The sequence below is a fragment of the Macrosteles quadrilineatus genome, unplaced genomic scaffold (genome assembly GCF_028750875.1).
Source record: "Macrosteles quadrilineatus isolate MER2022 unplaced genomic scaffold, UCM_ALF_1.0 Scaffold_9__3_contigs__length_116548681, whole genome shotgun sequence".
Taxonomy (NCBI): Eukaryota; Metazoa; Arthropoda; class Insecta; order Hemiptera; family Cicadellidae; genus Macrosteles; species Macrosteles quadrilineatus.
The window spans coordinates 69,514,841-69,529,997 of NW_026542602.1; positions in this window are offsets into that span (position 1 = coordinate 69,514,841).

Below are 15,157 nucleotides of genomic sequence, written 5' to 3' on the forward strand. Positions count from 1 at the left end.
GGTTTAAGAAAATGCATGTTTTTGCTGCCCATCGCGGCGGTAATTCGGCGTAGTAGTCTGGCAGTTCTCCGTGAGATAGCAGCACGCTCGCGCATTTGGCGGGAGTTCAAATCAGGTTATTATGGCTCTACATTCATCATGCGCTGCTAATTTTATAGCTTTTTTTATTTAATGTGGAACAAATATTGTTACGAAATTATTGTTATGATTATTGTTGTCATAGTTATAGTTATTGAAAGAAAGGAAATGAACTGGGGACAGTAAGAAATGGTGTGGTGTTGAATACATTTTAAATTTGAATACAAGTATAAAATATGTTGTAAATTTATCAAATACTATTTCTTAGTTCAATACTGATATAAGTACAAAACCAACATGTGTACAATCAATATAAATGATATGCCAGAGCCTTCCTGTCCCACGCAATGATTGGAAATTAGATACAGTTTAGTAGAAATATAAAATCTTTTAATACAATATATACATTTAAGGCATTAAATTATATTCGTTTTATGTGATAACGGGCAAATTTCATAATTTAACTAATATTTACAGATGTATTTTTGAACGAATTAGTCTGCTGGTATAAAAAATTGTTCTGTTTATAAAATAAAATTTTAAATGCCTAAAATTCAATTAGGTCTACATAATTTATAATTATAAAATTAAACTGTCATAACCTATCCAAACTATAAACTATAACGATAATGAAGAAATCGAATCAAAAAGTTTGTGCCTCCGGAGGTTTCGAGCCGGTAACATCTAGATCGTTTCTCCGGTGCTCTAACCACTACACCACCGAGACAAGTTGTTATTAATAGGGAAGGAAATCTCCTAAACCTCTAGGTCGATCACAGCACAGATAGCCCCCTCCCACCTTGGCCGACGTCTCGGCCGTACACACTGTAACCACGAGACACATTGCACTCGCCCCACCCTTACACCTTGTATTTCTTACTTTCGCAAGTCACGTGATAATGTTGAAAAAACGTGCCAATTCCATCCCAGACATTATTGTGAACTGTGAGGTTATGTTCTAGGCTAGCAACCTATTTGGTCTGCTGTGTCCACAAGTCCAGTGACGTTTAGAGTTCCCTAGTAATAATTCGTAGTGCTACTTACTTACAAATGTAGAAAGTCATTTCGTGTGCTTCTTTTTATTTACGGGTGTGGTATTATAGGAAATAAAAAACGACCGTTGCGAAGAAAGGCGAAAAACAGAGGTGGTGAAAGGTTGGCTGAGTGGAGAGTATTGAGAGATTTTGGTGTTGTGGGAAGTAGAAAAAGAAAACTAAGGCCTCGGGTACGATACGAGCGGCGAGCGGTGAGCGGCAAGCGGCGAGCGGCAACCTGAGCGGCACGTGAGCGGCGGTGGTGGCTACGATACAAGCGGCACATTTATAACGCTCATCAAGTTTCCCAAGTTTTATGAGTTAGTTTAGTATAAAATGGTAAACTATGCTTACCTGCAAGACGTATTTCAACTTTTGTTGCTATCTGATAATTGTTTGCCTTTAAAGAAAAACTAAGTTTTTAGAAAAAAAACCTTAACCCAAATTTTTTCCCACACTTTTCTGGTGACTGAAGTGTTTTAATACTTCCTTGCTGGTCATTCCACAAACATTAACTGAACTGCATTTCACGTATCGACTCGTATCGCATGTTTGCTGCTGTTTCCCTGTCATTTTAGGCCGAACTGAAGCATGACTCACCTGAGCGGCGAGCGGCGTTTTCGCGAAAATCGGTTTTGACTTGGAACCATGAGCGGCGGTGAGCGGCACCGCTCAGCAACGCTCGCCGCATCGTGGCCACCCTCAACAAATATACAGTACACGCAACTAAATGAGACCCGATGTCAGAGCGGCGCCGCTCATGCCGCTCGCCGCTCGTATCGTACCCGGGGCCTTAGTAGTGATGTTGAGGAGCTGATTGCTGATGAGGCGATGAGCTGTGGGGAAGAGGATGGAAATTTGTTACCTCTAAAGGCCCGGCGCATATTGAGACGCAGTCGGAGCAGCGCAGCGTAGTGCCGCGCAGGACAGTCTTTTGTAAACCACATGTTCGCTAGGAAACGCGCATATTATGGCGCAGCGCAGGGCAGGGCAGTGCAGTCCCGCACGTGGACTACGCGCACTTGTGGTCGAGTCAGACCGCATTGCTCGCCTGCGCCGGGTTTACGCTTTACTAGTGTTTTGTGACGGATCTAGAGGATAATTAATAGAAATTGTGCATTTTAATCCAGTTTTTACGTTACCAGTCATAGTAAGTGTATAAATAGTAATTAATTACAAGAATTAAATCTGGGAGAAAATACGAAAATCACTAAACATTGCAAATTTTTTCGCCCTTTCTTTCTTGTTCTCTTGTGAAGAATTAACAATAAATTTAGATCAGCACCTGAATCTGACTCAAAACTCAAATCCTAATATTTAACAACATACAACAATACACAATAAACTGTATCACTCCTATACGAGAACTGCACGACACTGCTTCCCAATTTGCGATGTCAACTGTGCAACACAGACTTTTTGCCCAATTCCGCCCTGTGCTGTGCTGCACTGCCAGTATCGTGCCACACAGCTCAATACAATATGCGCCTGGGCTTTGTAGACAATTCCACGCTATCATCTGATCCTACTGACTGTTTGGGCAACTGTGATATTGCCGGTCGTAGAATAGTTGACATTAATTTGTTATTTAGTTGATCAATTTGTCCAACTAAACATGCGCCTCAATTCGGCTGTTCCCTCAGAAACCTGAAATTAGTTAGTGAAATAAAAAGAGGGCTTAGGAGTGGGTTTGTGTTTGATTGCAACATGTGCCACATCAAACAGACAATATGGAGTGAGCCTGGACCTCGGGGAAATGCAATGTCAATGGACATAAACAGTGCAGCAGTAGCCGGTTCTATTACCAATGGTGGAGGATTTGTCGCCTTAGAACGGCTCCTGTCTGCAATGAATGTTCGTGCCATGAACCGGAAAACGTATGACAAACATGAAGAACTAATTTCGAAAGGTTGGGAGGAAACTTGCCATTTGGACACCAAAAGGTCTAAAAACTGTAAAAATTGATCGGGGCGATGACTTTTGGGAAGTAAACATGAAAGAAAAACTTGAAACCTTTTATATGAAATGTTTACTTCCCGAACTTGTAAACTCACCTCACAATATTCATTTAGGCTAGGCCTATTCTATAACTGTTTAAAGTTAATAAGTTAACAAAGTTAAATAAAAATAAGTTAATAAGTTTAAAAAAAATATACGAATTACAAAAGGTGTTTTATTGAAACAAATGAACAAAGATGCAATGAAATTTAAAAGGCTTAACGTTATAATGAAAGGACTGACAACGGAGTGTGGGGGTTGAAATGAAAATGAAATAGAAGATAAGTTTTATAAGAAATTTTAAGTATTATAAGAAATGTTGATGTCCCACGTAGCAGAAAAACGAGAAAAAATTGTTTTAATATCAATTATAAACTTATATTAAAACTGTTATTAATATGAGTATAGTTGACAACCGGCAAAATTTAAAATATTTTAAAAATTGTTTTACAACTATATTGCAACAGTTTTACAACAATTTAAAAACTGTTTTGACAACAATTTTAAAATTGACTTTGCAACAAGTTGAAAATTGTTTTCACATAGGACCAGCCATCCCATGGGCATATCCTAAACACGAAATGATAAAGATTTTGTGTGAAATGCATATATATCAGTTGAGCATTTTGATTAAATAGTTCATAAAAACAAATTTTGAGAAAAAACTAGAATCAAAACTATCTTCCCCAGCGGGTCTTGAACCCGGGACCTCCAGACTGTGAATTCCTTACCTTAGCACTGAACTATCTGTGGTTGTTGATAATTTATGTTTTCAATCGGTCAAAGAGGAGCGGACAGTTGCAATGGTTGCAATAAATACTTTTGATAGGTACTATGATTATGTTTAGGCCTCAAGTTGTTGAATTGATTTGCTGAGAGTTGAGGAGGATACCGGTATTTGAATGTAGATGAATTAATTAACATTGCTGATGTTATTATAATTATTAAGATTAATTCATCTTCCCCCCTTAAATTGTTCAACTACAAAAAATTTGCTCAAATAACTAAAAAAAAATATTTGCATCATTATTATATGCTAAGCAGGTGTTCCATAACTGTATCTAGTATCACAACTATCACAATTAACGTCATCGGTAACTTATCACAAAAATCTGTAACTTATGCATTAAACAGATTGCAAATAACTTCATTTTGTGATGTTCTACAAGCCTAGTGTAAATGTTTCACAAATTGTATGTTTGTCAAGATTTGTTTTGGTTAGGCCTATGCCATCCACCATGATTGTAAAGTTGAACAGTATTTACGTTGGTAAGTTATTTAGAAAACTTGATCTTCAACTAATGTTTCCAACATGTGTTGGATCCGATTTACCTTTCATAATTACTTAACTTGTTTCATTTTTGAGTAATCCCAGAATTGATAATGTTACACCATGTACATATAACAGATCAATTTAATTAAATATTATTCACCCTGTTTTTGCTTATTTTTTATGAGCATTGTTCCACTATTTTTCTTTCGTACAACACTTTTTTACTCTTCGCATTTTTGTGCTAAACTTTCTCGTTTAGGAGCGGCATGATACAAAAAGTAGACCGGAAGTCATTTTTTCATAGGCTGTATCTCCTAAACTAGTGGGTTTATGGAATAAATATCACGAATAAAAAAGTTTTTACATTGCATGTTCTATCCGAAAACATGATAAACTATAGGGTTTTAATAAGAAATTTCAATTATTGCTTTAGAAAATTTTGTATGATCCTTGTTCCACTTCAAAACTTTTGTTTCAAAACTGATTATTTTCCCATAGCATTCTCTATGATATAAAATTGTAACAGGCTAAATAACCACCCTAGATAAACCCACTAACAACGAAGAGCAGTGAGCAAAATCGAGTGTTCTAAGTAAATAAGCGATGGAAGTGACTTTAGTGCACTACGTCACTCCGAGCAGGAGCAGGGTGGAATCGCCGTCGAGTCCACTGACACAGTTCGTTCATCGCCAGTGCTAATGCGGCGTTGCCTTACATTGCTTAGCGGCTGGCGAGGGTTCGGCAACACCGCGCCCGCGCCGTTAGTCACTTATCGATCGATACATGCCTGTGACGTCGAGACTGCCACGCACGTAGTTCAACAAATGTCCGCTCCACTCCACGCGCGCTAGTGTGCCAATTTCGGCCATTTCGGGATTTTGTTTTACTGGGACCCACTCTTAATATCTGTAAACGTGAATGCTCGGCTTAATTAGAAGCTGTCCAGAGGTTCAAGAGTTTATGGAGGCCCATGGCCCATCACCAAAATGACTTGAATTTGGAATAATGTTTTCTAAAAAAAGGCGATGGTGATGATGTCTTTACGATGCAGGGATGTTCAATATATCCCGCGATCATGGGGAGATTCGTCGCAATAGCGGGATTTGGATGATAATGTCTATATATATATCATCGTAGATATGTTCAACATGCATTGTATGCACCTTGCCATATTCTTGTCAGATGATGTCTTTGTCATTGCTGAGGATTCTCAAACTTTCACCGCAATAGCGGGTCCCAAGTAGCATAACAATATTGTTTCAATGTTGATGTCAACATTTAAACAACATTAACTCAATATTGCCCAAATATTGATCAACACGTGGTAACAATATTGTTAAAACGTTTTCGTGAAACAAAATACATTGTCTTGACAATGTTGTCTTAATATTTTTCAACATTGTTTCAACATTATATGGAAACATTAAGCCAATATTAAGACAATTTTGAAAAAAAAATCAGAAACAATCAAATAACAATATTTTTTAACATTACCTGCATTTTGGTTAATGTGTTTATAACATTGTTAAAATAGTTTTTGTATCAGCTGTATTATCCTGTCAATATTAAGCCAATATTAAAAAAATGTCCACAAATTAATTGTTAAACAATCTAAATTGGTATTCAAAATACTAATATAAATTACAAATCTAAAAAAACTCATTTTAAATTATACTTTATTGACTGACAACAGTAATACGCATATTAATATACTGTATTTTTTCTTGAATAACAGTAGGCTACGTTATTGCATAAATCTGCAAACAAGTATTTCTGTGTAGTATTGTTGACAAATAAAGGATACTGTATCTTGTTTATTTCAAAAAAAGGTAAAAATTAACATCACAATTTATAAAAAATATTGTTTATTCTTTCACAAGGTCGAAAATATACTTATATTTTTGAGAAGGTCAAATCAAAAACAGACCTAATGATAACAAATCAGCGAACAAAATATTCTTATAATATATCAAATCCATAAACAAAAGTTAATCACTTTCAAGATTTAATAGATCTTAATATCTGTATTTTGTTGTTGGTTCATATAATTTATTCTTTGTTAAATTTTCATATTTATTTACAAAATGTATTTATTGTTAAATCACACTCCATACTGTTGGTAATCCACAGAGCTGACACAAAAAAAATTAACATATTGGACATGTTAGTTGTAATGTCTAGCCTGACTGTAGCCATGCTATATAAATAACATGACAATTGTCAATGCATTTTTGTAATGTCCAATGACAAATAAATATTTCTGATTCTGATTCTGATTCTTTAAAAAATAAATAGCCTAATTGTACGCTCAATAGTCGTTGTTGAAAATTGTGTTTATATCTCCACTGACATCTCTTTAGGCCCAATTATCTTCCAATGTAACAGCATCCTTCCCTTGTCCAGTCCCTTGTACAGTCTACGTTTTGTCCATATTTTCATATTTATATTAGTGTCTATTAGGTGTTTTACAAATCTCGACCATTACATTTTAACCCTAATACCATAGACAAATAGAATGAAGACCAACAGCAGTGTTGCGGTAAGCATAAGTTCTGGCGTCCACCGCTTGGGATGCCGTGTAGTTAAGGCGCACACGCTACGTAACCAAACAACACTCCAAGGGGTGGATGCCGGAACTTATGCTAACTGCAGGTCTGCTGTTAGTCTATATTTAATTTTATTTGACTGTAATATTCCTGCTATATGTTTACATTCTTCGTCCTAATTAGCGAGTAATACAGTCACCTCTTCAATAATTTTATTGTAATATCTTAGGTTTCTTGTGTGTTGTGTGGAACGCCCTTTGGTTTGCCATAGTGCTCTCTTTCAAAATAATCAGTTTAAGGAAACAAAGGACAGGATAAGCTCATCCTATTTCACTATAGTGACACAAAAGTAAAGACTGGATATATTTCGAGGCTCTTCACTATAACAAGGTAACTCATTTTTGTCAAATTGAGATGAAATTTGGAATGAATGTGTAGGTCTTAATTGCTACACATGAATGAGTGTGCGAACCTGATATATCAGGGAATAGAAATAGGTGTTTGGAGTTTTGATTGTTTTAAAAATAGGTGTTTTCAGATTTCTTATATAACTATTCCCAGATTTCACCTTAACCATTGTATGGTCTTGTATTGTTGGTAAAATTTTGCGATTTTAATGGTATCATGCTATAACTATTACTGACATTTAACAAAAAATAGTGCTTACGAAATTTGCTAATGCATTTAGAAAAAGACGGTTTTTTAATTATTTAAATTAAAATTACTAAAGAAATGGCTGGATTTGTGGGAAAAAGGTCGTGAGCCTTTTAATTTGGATTAAAAATTGTCTATTAAACGACACTAATTAAAAAAAAAATAAATAAATGAAAAACAGCAAAAATGTCACGGTTTTTATGTAAAGTAAGGCAAAATGACGTGCAGCCTAGCCTACCGGCACCTTATTCTACCTCGTTTTACAACTAAAAATTGTGGTCTTACAAGTATTTTTATTTGTTTTTTTAATCTTTTTGTAGGTTAAAAGGAAATCCAAATGGTAAATAAAAGTGTTCTTGGTATTTTTTTCTTCATAAAATCAGTCATATCAATCATTTAAATTTAAAAAATAAACGCTGTCCTGTCACTAACCAAAGTGCGCCGCAGTTCTCCAAGTCGCCGCTAGGTGTCACTAGCCAAAGTGTGCCGTAGTTTGTCTAGTCACCGCTAGATGTCACCGAAACATAAAACATTGAAGTGTATTTATTTATTAGTAGTTTTAGACTATTGAAGAAAAATAAACCCATTAATGTTTTATTTTTGAAAACCCTTTTGGTTATCGATAAAAACTATAGGACAATTTCGCGATTTTATGCCATGGTAGTTAACTATAAATGATTTTAATCCGTCGACACTCGCAGGGATTTTTGAGTAGTTAGTACATGACTACCGCGCTTAACTATTTTACAATCACGAATTCATGGCTAGATAAAACATACAAACTATTTGAAAAGCCGAGAGTCGAGTCTTTAATATGAGACTGATGATTGGCTTATAAGTATAAACAACTAAATAAATAATTTAAGCTGCATGTGTTAAGTTAAGCTGGGCGAGAGGCCGTGAGTGTCAGTAGCACAAAGTATTCTATAAAGATGATATTTAATATTTGAAAAGCCGGAAGTCGCGTTTAAACTGATGATTGGCTTATAAGTTATAAGCCAATAAGTTATAACAAATTAAATATCTCAGTTTGGATTGGTGATTCGGTATTTTCTTTGAACCGAATTCCTTGGTGGTTGATGGTGGTATAATTTCAATAGTAATAACTAATGTAGTGTCCAACTGAGTTTTACGATTTCAGTACTTTTCCACCAATGTTTATTGCGTATTTTCCAACAACGACCCTCGCTCCTCTGAGGATGGGGAACAAAGGGAGACAATTGGAGGACAAAGGAATAACCGCTCTCATTACAACATCTGCCTGGTTTGACCTCACCCAAGGACCTTTGGAGCGCCGGGGTTCTGATACGGCTACCTAGAATTTTTTACGGTTGTCATAAAACAACAAGCAACTAGTAACACCATTAGTCAGTTACGTAAACCAAATCTGCCAGTAACTAAGCCAGTGCAACTGCATATCAGGACATGAATTGCTTGGACCTTGATAATTTCTAATTCAGCAACTTTGGGGGCTACAAAATGAATGTCCTTAATTTGTGGGCGTTTACTAAATCGTCCTGGCTAAAGAAACGCTTAGTTTTAAGCAACACGTTTACATCGTAGTTGACAATAAAATTAAAACGTTTCAATTGTTGCAAAAACAAAATTTTCTACATTTTCCCGCAAAATACTAAGACAAACATAAAACAGTGTAAACATATATTTCCTACTTTTGCTGAAAACAAAATTTCTGTTGAAAATAAAGAATATCTGTTCACAACATATAAACAAGTTTTAACAAAAAAACTACCATTCAATGAACAGTCTTTAAGATTGTTAAAATCTTGTTTAAAACACACGTTGAAAATCTATATGTTAATTAGACAAGCATTTTCTTTAAAACCTTTTTTATAAGCTCGTGTGCATCCCAAGGGAAATCTACGCATAATGTTAGAAATATATTTTCCTGTAGATGTGCAAAATCCCTTTAAAAATAAAATAGGCTCAAAATAAGCACTAAAAATAAATTTAAAACTTTGAAAAATTAGCATGGGCCTCATGGGTTGCTATGCTGTTGACAAAATAACAACGAAATATAAACAGAAAATCAAAACAAATAGAAGAAATTCCAATCACATGTTTTATTTATAGCGTAGTGAAAATAGAGAAGCCTGAACCATTGAATATTAATACACAATATCCAATAGTCAATGCCTTTACATATTTTTGGTCGAGTTTCAACAAAGCTACCCAAAGACACTTACTTCTCACTCACTGTTCATTCGTATTGGAGTTGTGAAACAATTGGGTTGTGTCTGTATTCTATAGCCCCGGGTTGTGTCCCCCTATGACAAAATGTTGAAACTGGCGATATTTATTTATATAGTTTTTACGATTTAAGGCCAAGCACCTAGCGAACATTTTCTTTATTGGCTGTCCCTTGGGTCCGCTCGGGTCAGTGACATGGAAGTCGTAGAGTGTTGAGATACTAAACATCCAACATCAATATAACATTACGTACGCTCGTTCTTGAAGCTCGTCTTCCTCGGGTGCCCAGCGCTTGACGAATCGCTGGAGCATGTCCTTGGTGTTTCCTGCAGCCTGTTGCCCGCGGCAGTGACGGTAGTGATCACCTGATCGCTCTGTCTAGTTCCAGAACACTGCTCTAATGCTCGGCCTTCGATTGACGAGAAATCCGCAAATTGAAGCATTTATCAGATGCCTTCCGTTAGCACGATAATTATAGGGACCTTTAGATAAACGCACTCCCTCTTAGAGTTTGTCATACTTATGAACCAACTAAATAATGGTAAAAACGGGTTTCTGGCCGGCAGGGTGTATTTTTGTAGTATTTTATTTATTTTAACGAATTTTAAGCAACGATAAATAGAACGTTCGATTTGTAAACTTCTGCTTGACCTGCGATGTTATCACAAATCAAAAGTTATTTAATTATTTTTCAGGCATATACTACATAAAAATTTCACGGTGACTCGATTTCTGTTTGATTTAATTTACCAAGGTGTGAATTAGAGTATGCAAGCCCGGAGAATTTTGTACTGTTTAATACATATAACATTTTCTTTCAATGGACGTTAATTAGACTTTTATCCGTAGCAAAATTAATGAAAAGGAAATATAAAATGATAGTGCAGGAAGTTTATTAGGATAATTATGTAAGTAAATACTAAATAAATTAAAATACCTGAATAATGTGTTTGAATTTTCTTTGGACTTTTGAATTTTTTTTTTTGGACAAAAATAAATTGAAAATTTGTTGTCCACGAGAAAATTAAGTATGAGAATCATCTCAATTTGCTAATCAAAATGGGATAGGCCCTCCTCAATGTCTTATACACAAAAAACTATTTTATTGCACCTAATGAAATAATACTTATTTGCACGTAAGTTTTACTGTTCGAAATGAATATAACAATTCCTTTTTGACGACAAAGTAAGACCAATTGTACAAGTAGTTTTGTTGTTCAATGTCAACAGAGGGTGCACAATGCTGCGAGGTCAATTTCCTCAGACTTTTGTTGAGGCAGTACAGAATAGACGGACGTGAAGTGTCCACGCTCTACTTGACGAATTAAAGGTCAAGTTGTAAGGACACTGTACATGTGAATACGAAATCTGAGTTGTGCTCAACAGAGCAGAATCTATATCAGATGGTCGAAACTTAAACACCTTGGAGCTTTTTTTTTTCGTTATTTTACCTTTGCATTTTAATCTTATGTGTAAAGACAATATGCAAAATCGCATGAAAAAATTAGATAATATTACTATTAACGACTTAAGGAGGAATTTTTCCAAACAACAATCTCTTGATTTAAATTTGTTGACCAAATACTACATCACTAGCGCGCAAAGTGACTCTTTTTGACCCGAGCTCAAGTTTTAAGACCAATGGTTGAAAAGATACGTTTTCCCGTTCGATGAACTATATTTTTCGTCACATTGCAACATTAATTAACAAAATGAGTTAGAAAACGAAAATGGTTTTCATGTAAAATAGATTACTTCTAAAACGACTTCCAGCTTGTTTAGAATTCTGGTAATAGTGGTAATGCAAACAAACAGCTGTTTAGTAAGCGATTCAATCATTTCGTCTACTGTATTACGATTTTGCTAACACTATATCGAATGATTGGCAAGCATGTGTCAATATGATACATCCGATGTAATCAATCGATGGATAATTTCGATACATGTGATGATTGCTTACAATCAAAGTTTACAGCTGTTTTGACTTTACTCCATAGGGAGTAAACGTGATACTTTACACCCGCAACACACGTATTAAAATGGCTGTTTTTCCATATTGTTTCCATTTACGTTTAGTAAAATTACGAATAATTGCCGTTTTGTTTAATATGACTAAGAAATGTTTAAAATTATTAAGTTTTAATTTAAATCTATATGGTCTATATGAAAAAATTTACATATAGACACACTTTTTTTTACACCCTTTTCTTTGGAAGGTTAAGGGTGTTAAAAAATGTCGAAAGGAATTTCTAGGTTATAACAGGTGTGACTAAACCAGCATTGCATTGTTAACAACCTTGGCGTAGAAGGATTAGTTATTTGACGACCGATAAAACAATGGTAAATAAACATTGTGTTTAATTTTTTCTACAATTTCCCCTCGCCACCATGGGTCTTGAAGCAGGGGCGGCAAGAGTAATTCTCACGAAGCCCAGATTTTATGGTCCACTCCCCCCAGGTTTACCCTATAATAATACTATGACCGTAATATTTATTGATTGAAGGTGAACGTACACATTGCAGGATTTGAGTTTTGTTTGTTTTAAGAAGAAGTTAGTTACGTTAAAATCATAAAAAGTTTACTTTTGGATGCGGATTTGATAATATTTTATCAGCTCTCGAGTATGTTACGAGGGGTGCTGACAGTGGTTACCATTTTAATTTCACAATTCTCTTAAAGTTTTGAGCTTTCAAGCAGTTCACTGACGTCTACGCAACAAAAATTCATCTTAAGAAAAATAAACAAAAAGAAGACAAAAAGAAAGACAGGTATGTGAGGGAGGTAGGCCTAAATGGGTTGTGAGCACGTTAAATCCATCTGTTTATTGACATGAATTGAACAAATTGTAATGATAAGCATGTTTTTTCTCAATTACACTCTCAAAGCAAACAGCCTACCATAATAATCTAAATTCCCACAACAATCTTATTTTGCAAAATATGGCTCATTTGATAATTCAAACCCTGTTATTAAGCTGGAAAAGGTGTCAACGCCGTTCACCTTTTTGGGTTCTTCGGCCCAAAGTTTGAAGGACAAAAACGTTTGAAAAAGATCGAGTTTTAAATAGTTCTGGCTTTCGAGCTCGTCCAAGGAACCAATATACAAATTGAAGAACTCACTCGTTGGTTGACAAACTCAAACACTTTTCTCAAAAATCTGTAGTGCGGAAGATTAAAATTTTGAACAGAACTCACCTATCAGCTGTTTCACACCCCGAGTTCATTGTTCTGGTTCCAATCACAATCCTACTGACCAGTGGCCATCCTGTAATCCTGCGGATGGTTACCCAAGGCCCGGAGCCTTGTCCCCTTTCGTCCCTTCCTCCCTTCGCGGTGAAAGCCCGGGTGATCTGGTTGCCGGTAGAGGCCAAGGCCATTCCTCCTCTATCATTTCTTGATTAATCGCTCGTTGTCCAATTGCTTTCCGAGGCGATCCGGTCGTTTTTATCATAGGAAACGCACATGTGAGAGATTGTTTCAAGGCGCGAACGCACGTTTTGGACGCGTGCGGGGTTGCAATGTTGCAAGGATCTTTTGGGATCCTAGCAGCGACAAGATTACATACTCTTTGAAGGTTGGTGTTGCTAGAGGCTAGAGGTTTCCATAAGGGCAATTACTTCAACAGTTAAGGGTGCTAGCATCAAAATTGCTTAGATGTAACACCACCATGTCCTAGTCACACTGTTGAAAGGAATTCCCCAAGATGTTAGAGTTTAAACAGAAGTACTACTAGAGGTTTCACCAACCAGTTGAGGTCCAACCGGAGTGATTCAATGGGATTCCAAGAACCTATTAGGGGTTTCTCTGGTAGGGGTACAGTTGCATTTCTGCATTTGCATTTGCATTTCCCGACATGTTGGGGTTCTATCAGGAGTTGTTGTGAGAACAAAAATCCGAATCATTGAAACCTCCTAGCCTCTGATTTTGGGGTAGTATTAATATTGTACTTAATACACTTAATACTTTCATTGAAATGGCGACAGGTATATTAAGCCAATTATGAATGGAGATGAGTGTAGGATGAGTGGCGCGATCTTGTAGTCTTGTTAGTGACTAAGGCCGACATATTCCCAAGGCCCCACTAGAAAAGCAGGCCATGCTGCAGGATCCATGACGTCACACTAGTGGATTGATTTTATTGATAAATTCATTGCCATCACAATTCCCATAGGTTTTAGGCTGTTTGTAAGATTTTAATGGCAAGAGTTTAGTACAACCATTGACTAAGGAAACCCACCACTGTGACGTAGTGTTGCGCTACCCGCACTGCAGCATAGTAACAGCTGTTAATGAATAGCCCATACAGCTAATGGCAACTAAGGAACCTACAGTTTATATTTGAATCCGAACCAGTACTGCGGATAGTCGTAGTACTCACCCGTGCGGACGTTAATCCACACCAGGGAGTATCGCATCCACAGTGCATGCCTATAAATATACACAATTCGTGACCTCCTAATAGTTGGATTACAGGACGATGCCACCGTACTATTTTTGATTACCGGAAACATATTTTGTTAGGTCTATCGTTTTAAGAACCATAGTCTTTAAACCGGATACTGAGCGACACATTTTGTATTTAGTGCTCATTTGAAAACTAAATCTGTATTTATAAAAGAGGAAATTGGTATATATATTTGAACGCTATGGACGCTATTAATTGTTTGAATGTTTTCAAAAAATATGCAATTACTAATTATTCCGAGCGGCTGATACAGGCGGAAGAATTTAGAAAGAAGGAATCAAGATCAGAAACGTCCAGTCAAGGCTGGCAAGAACAGCTTGTTAACATCAATTAAAATCAACCGTACTTTGTATTTAGCGTGTCTATTAAGCCCTTGATCGTGATGTAAATTCATTTTGTAAATAAATTCGGTTTTTTATAAGCAGTTTGTTGGTCCAATATTATTGAAATATCACGAACAAAAAAAAAATAAGATAAATGATTAATAAAACATTTCCCAGTGATTGGCTGTAATATTTGTTTATCATTTTTGAAAATTATATTTTAAACGGAGGCAGGACGTTGTATTATTTGAACTAATTAAATGAACTAGTTTTTATCATGTAATATCATATTTCAATTTTAGGTAATATCCTTATTTACTAAGGTCTAGTGAAATATAAAATATTACTTAATATTCACACCCCTTTTAGGCCCTACATGACCACCACATAATTTTATATGATACGTCCAACCAATACGTCATCGTATATTGTAAACTTGAACTACTAATTTTAGCCAGAAATACATAGAAGTAGGGTAACCTATAACAAATTATTTGTGATAATTACGCAAGTAAAACTTCCCGGACAAAAACAAGTAAAAGTAACAGGTACAAACAAATGAATACAAACTTGCCACA